At 36.5% G+C, this 18,671-nt stretch overlaps 1 protein-coding gene across 1 annotated transcript in view; it reads left to right on the top strand.

Moving 5' to 3' along the window:
• Window positions 1–18,671, top strand: part of LOC105223512 (probable G-protein coupled receptor CG31760) — a 34,414-nt gene continuing 15,743 nt past the window's right edge. Inside the window, exon 1 of the mRNA XM_049446809.1 lies at window positions 1–1,034. The gene's annotated coding sequence lies outside the window, so the exon portion shown is untranslated. The remainder of the gene's footprint in view (window positions 1,035–18,671) is intronic.

Raw genomic sequence — 18,671 nt, 5'->3', positions numbered from 1 at the left:
TTTTCAGTCTGTGACGGCAAACGAAGCGAAGTGGACGTGCTCGGAGTAAAGCGGCAGCGTTTTCAAAGCCAACTCTGGTGTTATCTTGCAACACCAGTGAGAGTGTGTGTGTGGAAAATTTAATTTTGTATATTAGAGTTTAAGCTTTGATGCTTTTAAATATAACTCTGCACACGCATGCACGCCTACAAACAAACAAACATACTACATATTTATGTGTACGGAAATACTGCTGAAACAGTTGAAGTGAAACTAATTAGAGCTTAGGACCGTTATATGCAGTGTTAAAGACAAACGCATATGCTCTTGACTATCAGTTAAATATCACACACACATATACACACAGCCGTACATACTTATATAGAGAGATATTTGTATGAGGGATTTGTCGAGTGGTTATTTTTGTCCGGATTCGCTGTAATAACGGTTTACATATTCATGCACAAACATGTTAGCCTAATCATCGCGTACATAAATTGTGACCGACAAACCAAAACAAAAGAAAGATGAAGTGATGGCAGCTACGAGTACGTGTAGTACATATAATGGCCATGGCATCTTCCGTCAACCGTCCACACCGTTTTGTGACAAAGTCCTTGAAAAAATGTGGCAAGCAGCAAAAGAAATGAAACGCGCGTGTGCGGAATTGCCTATCAGTGTATGTTAAATCGGTAATGCTACAACAACAACAACAAAAATAACAGCTAAAACAACAACTACAACAACAAAAATAGCGAAAACAACAACAAAAAATAAAACAACAAACCATACATAACTATTACAACAACAAAAATAACAACTACAACAACAAAAATAAATTTAAAAAATACAACAAATTTTCGTGCAACAAATGTGCGTAAGTGCAGACTTTAAGGTTGCGCTAATGCTCGCTTTAACTTAATATGACATGGCAGTCGGCGTAGAAATAACAAAAAAATATATATAAAAACATAATTTTTGTAAATATGTCAACTAAGCGCGTGTCAATGTAGTTTTTTGATGAGCCACAGCACTGTTTAACATTCAACTAGAAGGTAATTTCAAAGTCACAACTTTTCTTTTGACTGCCAAACAGCAGAAAGCAAGACATAACTGTAATAAAATGTTAAAAAAAGCTTAACGCGACTTAAATTGCGTTAAGCAGTTTGAGTGCTAGTAAAAAATTTAGCATATTTATAAACAAATTTTATTTAATTTTCTCAAATATTTAATTTTAATTTCTTTAATTTAAAATTTTTTCCAATTTTTTTAAATTTTTAAATTTTTTTTTAAGTTAATTTTTTAAATTATTTTTTTTTTAATTTTTTTTTAATTAAAAAATATTTTTTTTTTAATTTTTTAAATTTTTGTTTTAACTATTTTTTTAATTTAAAAAAATGTTAAAAAGTTTAAAAAGTTTTTAAAAATATTTTAGATTAAAATTTTTTTAATTTTTTAAATTTTTTTTTTATTTTCCTAATTAAAATTTTTTTAATGTAATTTGCAACACAAGGCATCTATTATAAACCAAAAACAATCTTTAATCTCGAATAATTTGCACAAAATGTCACAAACTCTCACAAAAATATAAAATCAACTTAAGCCTTTTTAACATTTTAGTGCAGTTATATGTATGTAGAATGTGCCTGTTAACCAGCAACAAAGTGTTTGTTTAAGTTCCGTGCCTTTTCGAAGAGTTTAACTCAATTAAAATACCCTTTTGTGTCGCGTAATCCCTTCTCGCCAATTTATCTGTCATCGTTAGATAGGGGCGCAAAACAACAAAAACTAAAGCAAAAACAAAACCAATTTGATGCGTAGGTGTCCTCGTCAATGGTTATGCTGCTATTGTTGCGTCTGAGGTGTGGCGCTTGCAACGACGCCGTATGCGTGTTGGTGGCGCACAGGCAGTGCGGTGTGTTGCAACTCGCTTGCACTTTCGTTTGTGCCCTTTCATTTCTAATTTGCATTTGCATTTGTTTGCAAATTTTATTTACTTTTATAGCATTTTGAACGCGCCAAACCATTTGATAACTTAATTAACATAGCCGTTATTTTACAAGTCATAACGGTTGATTTAATTATGGCCGCCATTTCGTACAAAGTGAAGGGGAACATTACTGTTGGATTGTTATTGTTGTACAAAGAAAAGTTTTACCTTTTTTTATTTGCGCAACTATTAACTTGTTCAACATTTAATTTTTAAATTTGAAATTATTTAGATTTTGATCCTTTATCGTACATATTCATATATGTACATACAATACTTCATTTTTTTCATATATTTAAAGTCTAGATCCTTAAAAACATATCGTCCAAAGGATTTTTAAAAATTAAAATTATTTTAAGAGCTACAGTTTCTTTAGTGACACAGTACCTAGCCCGGTTCGGCCGTATCGAATTTTTTAAACGCGTTTTTCTCGAAACTACTTTTTCCACACGGTATAGGCATTATACCGATGTCCGCCAAGCATTTGACAAAGTCTGGTCTATTATTCAAATTATTTGCTGATAAAGTCTTAGGTGCACAATCGGACGTTGTAGGTTAGATTCCGTAATGCTGAGTCTGATTTGAGACCTGTATGTACAGGCTTGCTGTGCTCTACATATGTATATTCTTTATACAGCAGTCCTTCCAGTGGTCAACTCCGTCTTCATCATGACAGCAACTTATGCCGATGACACTGCACTGCCAGCATCGAGTGGAAACCTTTATCCATAAAACTGCAGATGGAATGAAGCATTGCTATCAATACCGAAAAGTCCGTACAGGTGGCATATACCCTCAAGCACAAAAGTCGCCCTCAAGTGGCTTTATATGGTCAGTTGTTACCAACAAACACATGCGCAAAATATTTGGGGAGTACGAGGTATGACAATTAAGTAATGAGACTGATTCCATAAAAACCGTATATTTGAAAATTATTCTACAACTCTGCCATCCCTTCAATTTAGTCCCCTTGAGCAGCTATACAGCGATTCCAGCGCGTTTTCTATGCTTCGTAACATTTCTGGAACGCTTCGACTGCGAGGTCCACGAATACCCTCGTGACGGCCGCCTAGATGTCCGTAATCGACTCAAAATGTGTTCCTTTGACCACCGATTTTGTTTTAGGAAATAAAAATGTCACAGTGTGACATGTCGGGCGAATAAAGCGGCTGCTGCAACACGGCGATCCCTTTAGAGGCCAAATATTGGCACACGCTGTGACATGGCGCGTTGTCGTGATGAAGGATCCTGTTACGAGCGATGTCTGGACGCACGCTGATGACTCGTTTTCGCAATCTTTCGAGTACTTGGCAAAATTAGACTTGATTCACAGTTTTCCCCGGTGGAACGAATTCGTTGTGGACGATTCCACGGCTATCAAAAAAGGCCCCGCGAGGGGCGCGCGGAGACAACCATTGTGAGCCTGGGCACGACGAAGAGCACTATCACCATACACTCTTATAATTTTAGCGTACGTTTTCGAAGCTGTTTCGCCCAATCTGGCGCAAAATTTTATCGCGACGCGTTGCTCTTGATTTCGTTTTTCCATTTTCGTGACGAGCACTACAAACACACGTCTACTCAACTTGACACAGCAGGCGAACTAAACAAGCTAAAGCGATGATACATATGTCAAAGGAGTGGGGAGGGATGCCGAAAAAAGAGAAAGGGAATTTCAAGGTCACAGGTTTACCACAAGCGCGGCAATAAAATCAGTCTTATTACTTAATTGTCAAGCCTCGTACAATTGATAACTTGGAAAGATCACATAAAAATAAAGAGAAGTCAGCTAATATTAAGGTTGGCGCAGTTATACTGGCTCCTTAGGCCAGGATTTCGTCTCTGTTGAAGAATAAATTGAAAAATGTATAAGATAATACTTAGGCCGATCTGGACGAATGGTAAAAAAGATTGATAATTGGACTCTCCTAACCCGATTTTTTTTATATTCTGAACTCACCTCGTCTCATTCTGTTTTTGGAGTTTTATTTGAAAAGAAATTTGGTAATTTAAATTTCATAAGATATTTCTATTAAAGTATTTCAATTTTTAATAACATTTTTTCATATTTTCTGCCATAAGAACAATTCTAATAACAGCTATCAGACGCTTAAAGACGTTTTATATTTGTAACTATTTTGATTTATCAGATAATGTAGAGAGGTCCATCTCCAAACAGAGCAGATATTCGGAAAAGCATCTTATACGTATATAAGTTTAACTGTTATTTATATATGTATATCTTATGTTGTATATATACACAAATTCATTTTACGATACCGTGAATCTAACACTATTTACCCCTCGGTACACATATTAAATATTTTTAATGTATTTCGTCAGCTTCAAATTATATTAACCCTTATATCTCATCAAGAAGCATAACACTAATTGGCAAAGAAGCACATCAAAAAAATCTGTCAAGGTGTTAGCTTCATATTATAAGTATCTTTATTCATGAAATATATAAATGTTGCTGAGCAAAGACACTCCAGCTAAAAATTATAATTAAGAATTCATAACCGTTCAATTATAAATTCCTCAGCATCTTCGTACATTTTATGTTTTTACAACACGAAGTAAACTTATAATTTTATCACCGTTGTCAACCTTTCTACTTTGCAGCTTTAGAGTTGAAATTTACTCTCACTAACCCCTTAACACTTTACACACAAGGGAAATTAATTTGTTGCGCTTGTGCATACTAAAATTATGAGAATGTGATAATTTACAACTCATTCAGGCGCCATAGTCTTCCCATGCCATAGGGCTTCATATAGTTGCAGTGAAGTTTCTTATTTAATGAAAATTGCAATATGAATTTAGGGTTCATGTAATATTTACAAATGTTTATGGGCTAGTTTGTGCATCTTCTACGGGTATATTATAGTCAAAGCAAGTGACTATTGCTTAAAATATTATGAGCGAAGATTTTTGAGTAAATGGAAGATAGTACTTATTACTATCCTATGTTTTTTAAACGTCTGCTTTTCAATATTTCACCAATAAATTTCAATGGTCATACTATTTTCGGAGTTGGTCTTTTTGAGAACTGTTACTTGATTCATACTGTGGCGATTTGCCATTTTATATTCAACAGACTTACTCCGGAGCAATGCAAAAATCATGGATTTTTCTGCATTTTTGAATTGTATGATGTTGGTGCGGATGATCTCTGATTCAAACTAGATGGCACTACATGCCATACAGCCAACGAAACAATCCATTTATCGAAGAAAACTTTTGAGGAAAGTTCTCTAAGCGCCATTCACTTGGGAGTGGCCGGAAGTGATTCTTTTATACAGGGCTCAAGCAGCTCACGATTTCCGGCCTAGACCAAGTACATACCCTCTGGGTAGCCAAAAAACAACTGTTTAAAGGCGAGCTAAAGTGAAAAGACGAATCATCCCTCTCCTGGTGGGTGCGCTAGGTTTGGGACCCGCCACGTAAGAAAACACCCGCAATGAAAACAACACAACTCTTTTTTTGTGGGGTTATGTGAAAGCGCTTGGCTGCGCAAGTGGGTCTAAGACGACTGACGTCTTGGAAGAGAATATTCGGTGCGTCGTCGCTGTCATACGACCACAATTGTTGCAAAAAGTTTTACTTCGATTTATTTGACCCAACAATGCTTCAATTTCTTTAAGCCGTTTTACCCTTACTGTAGTAAGTTTTTTCATATTTAGAAGCAAAAAAAATCATATGCAATAAACTTGGAAGAAATGGTGAATGTGGCAGCAGTGTGTAGTCAAATTCAGACAAATTGGCAAGAGCAGTGGAATTATCATGCTCAATGATCGCGTGTTTGTACATAAAATAGGACCATTGTAGAAAACAATTCAATAATTCAAAATAGTCGAGCCATGTAAGCCTTTTGCATTTCTCCAGGTAATCGATGTAGACTTTGTGAATCCAAGAAAAGTTCTTTCCAGTCGATTGGAAAGTCTTCGCTTTCTGCGGAGCTGGTTCGCTGCGTTAAGTTTTTTGTTTTATATTATTTCTTGGTATCTTGTACTGGTGTAACCATGTTAACCATAGGCGGTCAGGAAACGACGCAGAAACTTTTTAGGACTGCTCTTAAACAGTAGTTTTCTAGGCTATTCCTTCGTCTCTGATGTGTACTGGTAGATCCAGATTTTGTTGGCGATCACTAAAATACACTAAAAGACTGTCTGTGATGTGTACTGATAGATCCACGTGTCGTCAACGATCACTAAACGACATAGTAAGGATTGTTCTTCAACTGGGTTAAAAGGAAAGGTCTCACGGCGCAGCCATCACGGCGACAGTTTTTGTACCCAGTACTTCATATAGTTTGTGATATCTAGTATGAGAGTCTTGTTGTTTTCAAGGAACCTTTCTCAACCAAACCAGACCTGCGACCACAGTTGAACTGATTACACCGCTGCTTGTATGTTTTACAAATCAAGGACGAAGAGCATAATTTGATTGACGGAGGATATATTAGGAAAATTCACGTTCTGTAAAGAATCTGTGTCGCGCACTTCGCTCAACTTATGGCAATATAATCAGCCTACTGAGTATACTATACGCAATAGCATCAACCATTTTGAGACCCAGAATTCATTATTGGATAATATTCGACAGACTTACATATCAGAGAGCTGCAACGATCGCAATTTTTTCAATCGTACCCGATCATTGACTCAGATTTTTTGTGACGGAAAAAATTTGCTTCAACAAAATGAATGATCGTAAGCGAGCGTGCTCGAAGCGAACAATCAGTTTCAATCACTGTTTGCTTGTTTCGTCATGATTTTTCTCGATCGAAAGCCTTGTGTGAGCAGCAAAGAATGTTCGAGAATGCTGCTTGCATTCCGATCGATCACAATCATTTTGGTCATACCGGTTGGTTCCTGCCAGCAGCGCAGTCGCTGAGCGTTCTTTTTCTTTAGCTGGAAATATTATTAGTTGAAAGCTTATTTTTTTTAAATTCATTTTATAAAAGTTTTAGCGATTAAGATTGAAACCAAAAATAAACCTTTTTTTTAATTTTAAGTTTTGTGGATCTCAATGAAGAAGTGATTAAAATTAGAAATTTGTGTTCCCTAAGCGTTACCATTGTTTATTAATTTTAAGCATTAATTGAATTTTAGTTTTAAGCGTTAAAAATGAAGAAATATATGCGTAATGTTTTGGTTAATTTTAAGCATCGCAACTTGTTTCCGTTAAAACACACAAATATGCATCAATCTATGGATTTATTGAGAGAACACTTCGGTGAGCAGACAATTTTACGTTTTGCTCTGGTCGATTAGTCACCAAGATCGTGTGATACCACAACGTTGAACTTTTTCCCATCTAAAGTCAATGCGGACAATCCCGCTTCGAATCACGCCTAGAAGCAAAACATCACAAGTGTCGCAGTGGAAATGCTCGAACGAGTCATCGAAATTTGGACTCAACGGATAGACCATCTAAGACGTAGTCGTGGCCAATATCTCAAAGTTATAATCTTCAAAAAGTAAATGTCAAGGAATGTTCTTTTGAATGGTAATAAACATTCACCTTTAAATTTTAAGTTTCTGTCTTGTTTTCCGTAAAAAAGTAGTGAATCTCCATGGGGATCACACGATATTTGTTTTAGTAGCGATCAAAGCAGATTCCACTTTTTCGACCGAAAGTATTTTACATTGATATTGATTCTTTTTTGTATCTGTAAGACTTTCTTAAGACAATCTTAACTCTCTTAACTCTTAAATTATTTTTGGCTTGTGACACTTTGATAAACTTATTAAAGTGCCGCAATCCGAATTAGTTTCGAAATAAAATTGAATTGCTAATTCGGATCAAAAACCATAAAACTCTTTAGTATCCAAACGTTTGTCGTTTGAAAATATGCAAATCGAAGTGTTGAGGTTATTGCTAAAAAATGCACACCCGTCGTCCAAAGAACACACAAACATGTCGCCGTGATTTTTATACCGTTATACATACGAGTACATTAGAAGCATTAGTTGGAAAGTTGGTGGTTATTTTGAAGTGGTAAAAGCGCTGCGTTCGCTCTTTTTTTTACCTACTCACTTTGGTACTTATACATGCATACATTTATTTTGTTGTACACACATATACACATATAAGCATTAGTTCGGTAGTTGGTGGTACATATATCGTGTGTGTCACCTTTACTTGTACGTGTGGACGTTTGTGTGTATCATGTAATGTTTGCCGCTTTGTATATTTTATCGAAGAACGCACTTAAGCCGGCATTTACATATGCGGATACACCACAACAACAACAAATAGTTGTTGTCAAAGTGTAACAGTTAAAAACTTTTACAGTGATTTTGTTTGTATTACAATCTGAATATGTATATACTGAACTATATATTGTATGTATATGTACAGATTTTGTTAATTCATTCCTGAAAGACAATTATTATATCTATATAAGGGTGTCTTTATTTCTCAAGCCAAGTCGATTATATTTTGCAGACGCTCCCTAAAGATTCAGTTTTGTCTTAATTTGAAGCGTGCCTAAATCATTTTACTTTGCCCATATAAAGAACATGGGATTTTTTGAGAAGAAAGTACACTTAACACCTTAAAAAAGGTGTTCAGTTCAAAGTTTTCTGCTTTACAATAGACGTTTTAATGATTTTTGTTATAAAAAAATATTATTTTAAAAGTTATACGCAGTTCAATTTATACAAAAAGTGACCGCAGCATTCATACAAATGAAGGATTCATTTTGTGTTGCGCATACGACATGGTGTACTATACGAGGTTTGACAATTAAGTAATGAGATTGATTTTATTGCCGCGCTTGTGGTAAACCTGTGACCTTGAAATTCCCTTTCTCTTTTTTCGGCATCCCTCCCCTCTCTATTGACATATGTATTATCGCTTTAGTTTGTTTAGTTCGCCTGCTGCGTCAAGTTGAGTAGACGTGTGCTTGTAGTGCTCGTCACGAAAATGGAAAAACGAAATCAAAAGCAACGCGTCGTGATAAAATTTTGCGCCAGATTGGACGAAACAGCTTCGGAAACGTACGCTACAATTGTAAGAGTGTATGGTGATAATGCTCTTAGTCGTGCCCAGGTTTTTCGATGGCACAAAGAGTTAAAGAAGGCCCCCCGCCCGAAAAATGCTCGCATGAGCAAGTAAAAGGTGAAAACGATGATTATTGCGTTTTTTGATAGCCCTGGAATCGTCCACAAAGAATTCGTTCCACCGGGGAAAACTGTGAATCAAGTCTACTATTGCCAAGTACCCGAAAGATTGCGAAAACGAGTCAACAGGGTGCGCCCAGACATCGCTCGTAACTAGATCCGTCATCACTACAACGCGCCGTGCCACACCGCCCTCAGCGCGTCCCAGTATTTGGCCTCTAAAGGGATCGCCGTGTTGCAACAGCCACCTTATTCGCCCGACATGTCACCCTGTGACTTTTTTTTGTTTCCTAAAACATAATCGGTGGTCAAAGAAACCCATTTTGAGTCGATCACGGACATCCAGACGGCCGTGACGAGGGTACTGGCGGACATCCCAGTCGAAGCGTTCCAGAAATGTTACGAAGCATGGAAAACGCGCTGGAATCGCTGTATTGCTGCCCAAGGGGCCTACTTTGAAGGGGATCGCAGAGTTGTAGAATAATTTTCAAATATACGGTTTTCTCAGTCTCAGTCTCATTACTTAATTGTCATACCTCGTACAGCAAATATTAAAACAAAAAAAACTAATTGGGTACTAAAGGACAATTTTATAAAAAAAAATGTTGTGGAGGTATAATACATTCGTTCGATAACGGAGTTATTTCCATCTTACTTATTTGTATAATGTTTTAGTGTATCTCATTAGAAGACCCAGCTGAGTTTATATCTGCCTATTTTCCTCTAACTACATAAATCCATTAATAGTAGGCATTTTAGCAAATAATAACTTTAGCTGATTTATCTAAGCCACTTTCTCCCTTAGAGTACACTAGACACGATTGTACTATGTTCGTGTGCTTATACATACCCGCACCTGCAAAGCTAATAAACAGGTCGGGACTTTTAGAATATTTGTTGCTGGCTACACTTTCCTTTGCTTTCCTACACACAAAGCAAAGTTATGTCATGTTTTTACAGTTACAAGCTTATATACTTTAAAGTTTGTCTATATACATACAAATGTATGCTCATATAAATACATATAAACATAAATGTTCATGATACATATGGTGCATTACTAAAAAGCCAAGCAAAAAGGATACATAAAACAGAAAAATGAACTTTTTATGTTGAAATAATAAAAACTCATTTTAAACACATAAACATTATATGTACATATGTAGATGATATGTGTGTATGTGTTTAACGGAGCGCTTAATGTGCCAACGCGGAAGACCTTATATTACATTTAGCTCTGTGTAAGGAGCGAAATTGCTTTTCTCCTCTACCCAGTGCAACAAATGCCGTTAAGTTTTTGAGGGGTTCTCTTCAAAGGTTTATAGCTAGATAGAAAATAGAACCAAAGATACGACTAAAATCAGATTAAAGTTAAAGTTTTATGAATGTATTTATGCTGTCTAGAGACGATGCTGTTAGAACACATCTCCATCTAAGTTTTTTTAAGACACTTACTTTATTGGAAGTGTTTTCTAAGTATAAGTATCTCTCATGACAAAATGTCATCTAAGGCGCGCCATAAATCCGTAATTCCAATAAGAAACCCTTCATTTTGTTCCTTTCTTGTATAAATAACTTTAAAATATGGAATGATCTGAGCTGTTAACCATTTCGATTTCTCTGCAGTTCTCGGATTTCGTAGGTTGGGAGCTCAAATTCTGTTGATGGAGTATGGAATGATCTGAGCTGTTAACCATTTCGATTTCTCTTCAGTTCTCCGATTTCGTAGGTTGGGAGCTCAAAGTCTGTTGATGGAGTATGGAATGATCTGAGTTCTCAATCATACCGATCTTTCTACGGTTCTCGGATTTAGTAGGTTGGGAGCTCAAAGTCTGTTGACTGAGTATGGAATGCTCTGAGCTGTTAAACATTTCGATTTCTCTTCAGTTCTCCGATTTCGTAGGTTGGGAGCTCAAAGTCTGTTGATGGAGTATGGAATAATCTGAGTTCTTAATCATACCGATCTTTCTACAATTCTCGGATTTAGTAGGTAGAGCTCAAAGTCTGTTGACGGAGTATGGAATGCTCTGAGCCGTTAAACATTTCGATTTCTTTTCAGTTCTCCGATTTCGTAGGTTGGGAGCTCAAAGTCTGTTGATGGAGTATGAAATGATCTGAGTTCTTAATCATACCGATTTTCTACAGTTCTCGGATTTAGTAGGCAGAGCTCAAAGGCTGTTGAAATATTATATAGTACGATTGTTGATTAATATCTGCATATGAAATCATCCTGTCAAATCTTGAAATTTTGTGCATTTGGCTCAGTTGAACTATTTGAACCTGTTTTATCACCTGATCATGTTCTTGACCGATCTAGATTGGGCAAAACTCTTACTCCATCATAAATTTACAAAATTTCTCAAACATTTATGACATGTTTCGGATATAAAATGAAGAAGAAAGAAAGAAGAAGATATCATGTATCTAAAGAGTTTACAAAAGGACCTTATGATCTTAGTGGATTTCTATACGAACATTGTATGTTGTTTTAGTCAGTCCCATTTTGTTCAGTATTTTGTCGATTAAGGGCTCTAAGTATTACGTTTGGGAATAACTCGACTCAGGTTCCGAGCCGATTTTTGGTAGTAGCGACAAGCTGAACAATGTCGGCTCATAAATAATATTTTTCGTCATAACTTGGATCAGGTTCCATCTAAGGAGTATTTTTTCGTTGAATTTTAATTTCGTTGAATTCAGATTTCGAATTAGAAAAAGTGGTATAGAAATATGATTTGGCTAGTATTCCGACACAATCGCCATCTAGCGGGCTTAAATTTATATGGATAAACAATTTAGATTTCGTATTAGAATAAAAGGGTCTTCTGACACTAGCTTGTATTCCTTTTCGCAAAGTTCTTTTGAAATTTTCCTTAAAAAGAACTTAGTGATTCAGGAATCTATAAAGTATAAACTCTGTTTAAATTTAACCCGGACTACCGGACTGGTCCGTTTGAAGGCAAAACATTGCGTGTAGGTCGTGAAGTCAACGAAAACTTGCTTCTCACGTACCGTCCAACCACCTTTGTTGATGAGGATAACACCGAAAAATTTAGAGAAATATAGTAGCTCTTGGAAATCGTCGTATTGACAGCGGAGAGGATTTCAAGACTTCTTATGGATCGGCTAACCATTTTGGTTAAAGTTTTGGGTATGAAGCTGTATTTTATCAGGAAGCTTTATTTTATCAGGACGACGTCAATAGAGGCCAAAAAAGAGAGCTGGGTGCCCTACATTCATCAAACGCAATATTACTGGAGACGAGAGGCGGTTCAGTGGTGAAGTGTATTGAAAATTTCAACTTTGGCAGGCCTATATAGGCTCAGGAGCCTCTTTTTAAGGCGATAATAAAGATTTGTAATAAAATGTTTGAAAACAAAACTTTCATATATTTTCATATATACAATTTTACTACGGCAACAATATTCCCTAGATTACCAGTGCGGACATTAAGCTTACCCTGCAGTATAGTGCATGGGTATAAAAACTGTTGAGCTACCACAAAGCCCTCAAACACTTTAGAAACAAAATGACGTATACTTTTATTCATAAGTGTATGCGGTATATGTAAGTATGTATTATAAGTAAACAAATGCTTTCGCACAAAACCATGCGCCTCTTATTGGTGACGTTTGACAAGCATATGACTTATATGGCAAAGTGCACTCGACTGTTGCACAATGTGCAATGCACAACTACAAGTGTAGACACACAGACATACAGACATATGCAAGCATGTTTGTGTACAAAATAACACGAGACGTTGAAAACCCTATCTTGTATGTAAGACAGCCTGCAGAAAAGCAGTGCTGTTTGTGAGCGCTCAAAAGCTAAGGAGAAGACGTGGCATGTCTCAGGCATTAGAAGAGGTTAGGTTTTTATATTTTCAGGGCTAATAGTGCACTTTTTATAATAAAAGTGTTTTATTAAATTTGTAAATGCCAGTCACTTTTGTGTTTTTTAAGTCCGCTACTTAAAAGTTTGAAATTTAAATTTCTCTGACTCATCCTTTTTGCAACCATTTCGCACCAGTCTGTATACAGTTAAGTAGTGAAGCTGGCAATGCAATTTTATGCGTGCATGATCCCCTTAAAAAAGTGGTATGCTGGCTCGTGCTACAAAATTTTGAAAGAAACAAAATGCATAAACATCAATGAAAGAACAACAACAAACAAAGTTACATTAGAGAAACATGCGATATGACAGACATCATGGAAACAAGCATTTATAAGTATATTTAGTGTATGTGTATGCATAAGTGTAAAGTAGAAAGCGGTTGACCACATCAAAATATGGGTCAAATGACTTCCTTGTCGCTTAGAGTCAACAATATTGTAAAATATTTGGACAGCAGGACTGTGACATACAGTAATCAAAAGATGTCTGTATATATTATATATATCGACATACATACATGTACATATGAATAGTTTTTATAACACGGATAACTCTTTGTATATATGGAAGACCGGAAAAGCATTGAACGCCTGCAACAGTTACATTCCACACACTTGTAGGGAATAAATTCATTGAACTGATCTGGTAATTAAAGTAAAAACATGACCTTATCATCCAAAAATTCAATCCAAAATTGGAATGTATTCGATGTGTATTGAACACAGCGCATTCTAAGTTCTTTTTTGAGTATACGTGAGCTTGTTTAGATCAGGATCATCTTTAAAACGGGCTCTGAGTCAATATAGGGCCCAAAGTTTAATCCAATTTTTCATACACTTCATCACAGGATCGCATCTCGTCACCAGTAAAGATGTGTTTGATGAATGTAGAATACCCAGCTCTCTATTGTGGTCTCTATCGACGTCGTTTTTGCAAAATAAAAAAATCGCTTCATATCCAAAACAGTAACCAAAACTATGTAAACTACCCAAAGCATTAACTAAAATGGTTAGTCGATCTATAAGATATCTAGAGATGTTCTAGTATCTCTCCGATGTCAATGCGACGATTTTCATGCTCTATTATTTTAACTTTTTCGGTGTAATGCTCCTCAACCAAGATGGTTGGATGGTACACAAGCAGCAAGTTTTCGTTGACTTCACCACCATCATGCAATGTTTTGCCTTTAAACGGAGCAGTCCGGGTTAAATTTATCAGACTTTATACTTTATAGACTACTCAATCGCTAAGTTCATTTTGATGAAAATTTAAAAAGAACTTAATGAAAACTCAAGAGATATTTCTCCATATACACCTAAGGACGCTAGATGGCGCTAGTGTCGTATTACTACCAAAAATCGTATTTCAAAGCTATTTTATTCTAATTCTGGTTTGGATAAGGTGCTCACACCATAGCACAATTTGGTCTGTTTGGCTCAAAAAAATATCAAACGGCTCCGATTGTTTCCGAAAACATAAAGATTTTACAACAAATTAATATTGCTTTGTTGTCATTTTCTGTCATTATGAAAACGATTTTTATATGTATTGAAGTTGTTGTCATATGGCTTCGGAGTTCAGTTTGTTGGCCACCCATAGTTTGGATAGTAACTACTTTGCACTGTTAAGTGGAAGGAAAGAAGAGAGTTAAGGTCCAAAAGTGAAACGTATTCCCTGTAAAATTCTAGTTTTCTACGCAAGGTACGCTTTTTATTTGGATACACACACGACTTCTCTCGTAAGTCCAATTGAAACAGTGCTTACGGCTTACAACAAGAAATATTTCAACTAAAGAATTTGGTTATGTATAACCCGTAAAAAATACCAGCCTATTTGGACTTTCCCAAGCAATAAAACCGATTAGAAAAAATTATTACCTCAACCAATAGGTTAGTTTAGGTTATGAGATCAAAACTTATAACGATCTCACTTGTACAGCTTCATACGCAGGTCGGTTGTGTTACCTAAGGCTTCTATATACTAGATCATAAAACCCTCAAAAATCGAAGAAGCGCTTTGAGCCTATCACAATTTTAGAGACGACTAAAGTCAGTTTCGGTTATGTCTCCTGGTTCGCTGAAGGTAAGACTGCCAAAATGCCTCAAACTTAGTCATGCAAAGGCTGGAAAATATTGGAAATAGTGTCTGGATGTTTCCACTTCACCCACTCACACGTTTCCCTTTACAACTTTGACAATTAGCGTCCGACAAGATTTTTTGCCTTACCGCAAGAATGCCTAAGTTCAGTAAGAAGCTCTACGTTTGCAACCAGATGAACTTTGTAAAAGACAAGTAGGTCAGAATATCTCCTGTGCGCTACTATAGGTCAAAAAGATCTCTCACAAGAGCTGGTCGCCGACCAACGCCTGCTAAGCGTAAGCTAAGTCCATAGATCCAGTGCTAGAACTCAAGATGACAACGTAGATCCAACACTTTTGCAGTCCGATGTTAGGGTTTTGATGCCCAACCTCACTAACAGGTCGGCTTTATAGTTTCCAAAGAATCTAAAATGCAAACTAGTAGGTAGTTCTCTAGTAATTAAGTGGGCTTGGAATCCTTTAAACATTAAACAACTCCAAAAATATACTCAGCAAATTAGGAATGGCAAAATTGATATGAGAATGGGATCAAGAGCATATATGCAGATTTAGATTATTTTTTATTTGTTCAGTTCTTTAGATTTATTTTCGGGGGAACGTCCCAATTTGGACGTTAAAAACTCAATCAACATTGATTCGAAGGAGAATGTTTGTACGTTTCGAAAGTTGCCAATAGGTCGTGAAATAAAGAACCTCTCGTCTACAAATTGCTACAAGGCCCTTTACTTCCATTTTTATTTAACGTCTGTGAGATTTTTAAAGCAGTACACATTATCCGTTTGTCTTTAAGTAACTTTACAGCTACATAGCCAGCGGAGTACCTGTGTCTTGATTCCAGAACTGCTGGCAAGTGGAGACGTGAGACAGATACATAGCCCGAGGAGCCCTTGAGTTTTAAGTCGGAAACTGTCGCATGAGACTCTAAAGGTTATGTAGGGATTAAAACAGTTTCCTGTACTGTCCGTTAGAGTGTGCTTAGCAGAGGAATACCTGAATTGGGTGAACGAAAGAAGGGCTACTGGCTTTTTGTTTATATTTTCCATAAAAGTTCGACAATTTCATTATCATTTTCATCATTACTTTCTTCCGTTGATTTCATGGCAGAGATCTAACGACTACTTCTGGTGCTTTACTCGTTAGTTCTGGCTTTAACCGATCTATATATGGCAGAGAAGGATCTATATATGCCAGCGTATGGTTTTACTAACTACTGTGGTCAGTTTCCTAAACCCCTTACGCCGAAGAATCAGAAATCTCACCACAATAACCATAATAACTTTCATCAACTCTTAAATGTAACAAATTCCAATTTGATTTACTATCACCACAAACGCCTTTGGGCATAAAAAACTTGCTCCCTATGGAGCTCGATATCTTGAAATCTGCCTACGATTTATAGCGCATACAAAAACAAACATTCAATGGCAATCGTATAGACATATTTACATACACATACTTATGTGATTTCCCACATTGGAAGTCGGCGTATTATCACTTTATTAGCGGCCCGGCCATCTTATTCAAAACCACTAGACGCTAGTTCTTTTATTTCGATATTTTCCATTTCATCACGCTCCCGGCCTGAATTGGCCATTTAAGAAGAATGAGAAAATGATTACGATGATGGCGATTTGACAGAAATGTGTTGGACGCCGCTTAGTTATGCTTCGCTTGCGGCATTTGCTGCAGTGCTTTGTTCCTCTCTCGTAGGCAGTTTTACAGCGCGCCATTATTATGCTGGCACTGGCTTACCTACCATATGTATACAGTTATATCTGCATACAGCGTTTTTCCTTCGCTTTTACAATTCTTCTTCTTCTTCGTTTGCAAGGGACTCGTCGTTGGTCGTTGTGGTGCGGGATAATGGTATCGTGTTCTTTTATCTTCAATAAGGGAGTAGTTAGAGCCTTCGGCTAGTTAACGTGCTGGATGGCAGTCAAGCTGTAGATATGGCAGGCTATAAGCATTGTTGTACCGCCGGCTAAATCATACAAAATCGCTGACATGATAATTTTTCTTCATCATTTACTTTCGACTCGTGCAAGAAGGTCTATAGGATACACAGAAACCTTATGGCTATAACCCACTCCCCACTCTTGCAGTTGTGAATATGTATTTTATACATACTTACTTACATATATGTTATGGTATATAAGGATATACGCATTGTGGCGTAATTGAAATTGCCTCATGTTGTGGAAAAATGCGCTCCATAATAGTTGGTGCTTAATTGCATTGTTTACCCCAATGTAATACGTATGTATGTATGTATGTATATGTGTAGTTATGGCTTTCCGCATTAATTATTATTATTTTTCAACCATTACATATCCAGAAGAATAATGTTGTCCAATCTGCGATTCAGATATGTAATTTCCTTGACGAATATGTAGATAATTTCCTCGAATTATAGGGTGCTTTTTAGGTTATGTGTATGTGTATTATTTTACTGTAAAACCAGTTCTTAAAAGCAATATACAGGTACATAGGTGTTTGACAGTTAGGTTTGACACTCTTTGGTTAGTTATCAGGCAAAGGGGATACCCTAAGCCCTACTACTGTGCAGAAATCTTCATTGATAGCCTTATTGTCATATAATTTTTAGCGATCAGGCATATTTCTTAAGGGCTTTTTCATCATTTTTGTCGTTCTTCCTTTTCGCTGTTTAGCCCCAAATGGAGATTCCAAGTGTAGCCAGATCCTCCTACAGTTGGTACTTTCCACGAAGTGAAAGTCTTTCTCCTTCTATGCTTTCACCGACGGATACTACATCGAATACTCTCAGAGCGGAAGTGTTTTCATGTATTTGGATGACATGACCTGGCCAACGTATCTGCTGTCTCTTAACAGGTTCCCTGTCCAATGTATCACATGTGTTACAAAATTATTTTCTTGTACCATGTGTACAGCGTCCAAGTATCATATATGATACATATGATATATGATATCCCTGTCATATATGATAAATAGAGCGTATGCAATTCAACTTCGTAGTGACACGTTCGAGTATCATAGCTGATACAAATTTTTTTTTACCGTTATATTGCTGTCAAGATGTGTGGAATAGTTCAAAAATACATCGATAACCGCTAAAAACGCCTACAGCAATATAATTTCAAAATAAGTGTTACACGTGTATAGTTAAAAATTAATTTTTGTATGGGGACAGGGAACGTGTTAATTCGCTTAACTATGCCAATGTCGTTGTATATATCGTTCCTTCGACTGCGTTGACCCATCGTCCATGACTCTGCAATATATAGCAGGACGGAGATAATGACTGTTCGTCGTGAAATAGCACCTGTTGGCAAGAGAGATTCTGCGTTGGACTTCGAGTCTGACGTTGTTGTTGGTATTAATGTTGGTTCCAAGATAAACGAAACTATTTGCGACTTCGAGATTATGACCGTCAACAGTGACGTGGGAACCAAGTCGCTAGTGCGACGACTGTTTGTTTGATGACAGGAGATATTTCGTCTTACCCTTGTTCACTACCATCTTATGGGTTAACGTATTCAAATTCAAAACTGTATTTGTAGTATTGTTAGTTCTGCAAATACTCTCCAGTCTCCCTAA

Source organism: Bactrocera dorsalis, chromosome 1 (genome assembly GCF_023373825.1).
Source record: "Bactrocera dorsalis isolate Fly_Bdor chromosome 1, ASM2337382v1, whole genome shotgun sequence".
NCBI classification, from domain to species: Eukaryota; Metazoa; Arthropoda; class Insecta; order Diptera; family Tephritidae; genus Bactrocera; species Bactrocera dorsalis.
This window is presented reverse-complemented; position numbering and strand designations above follow the sequence as displayed.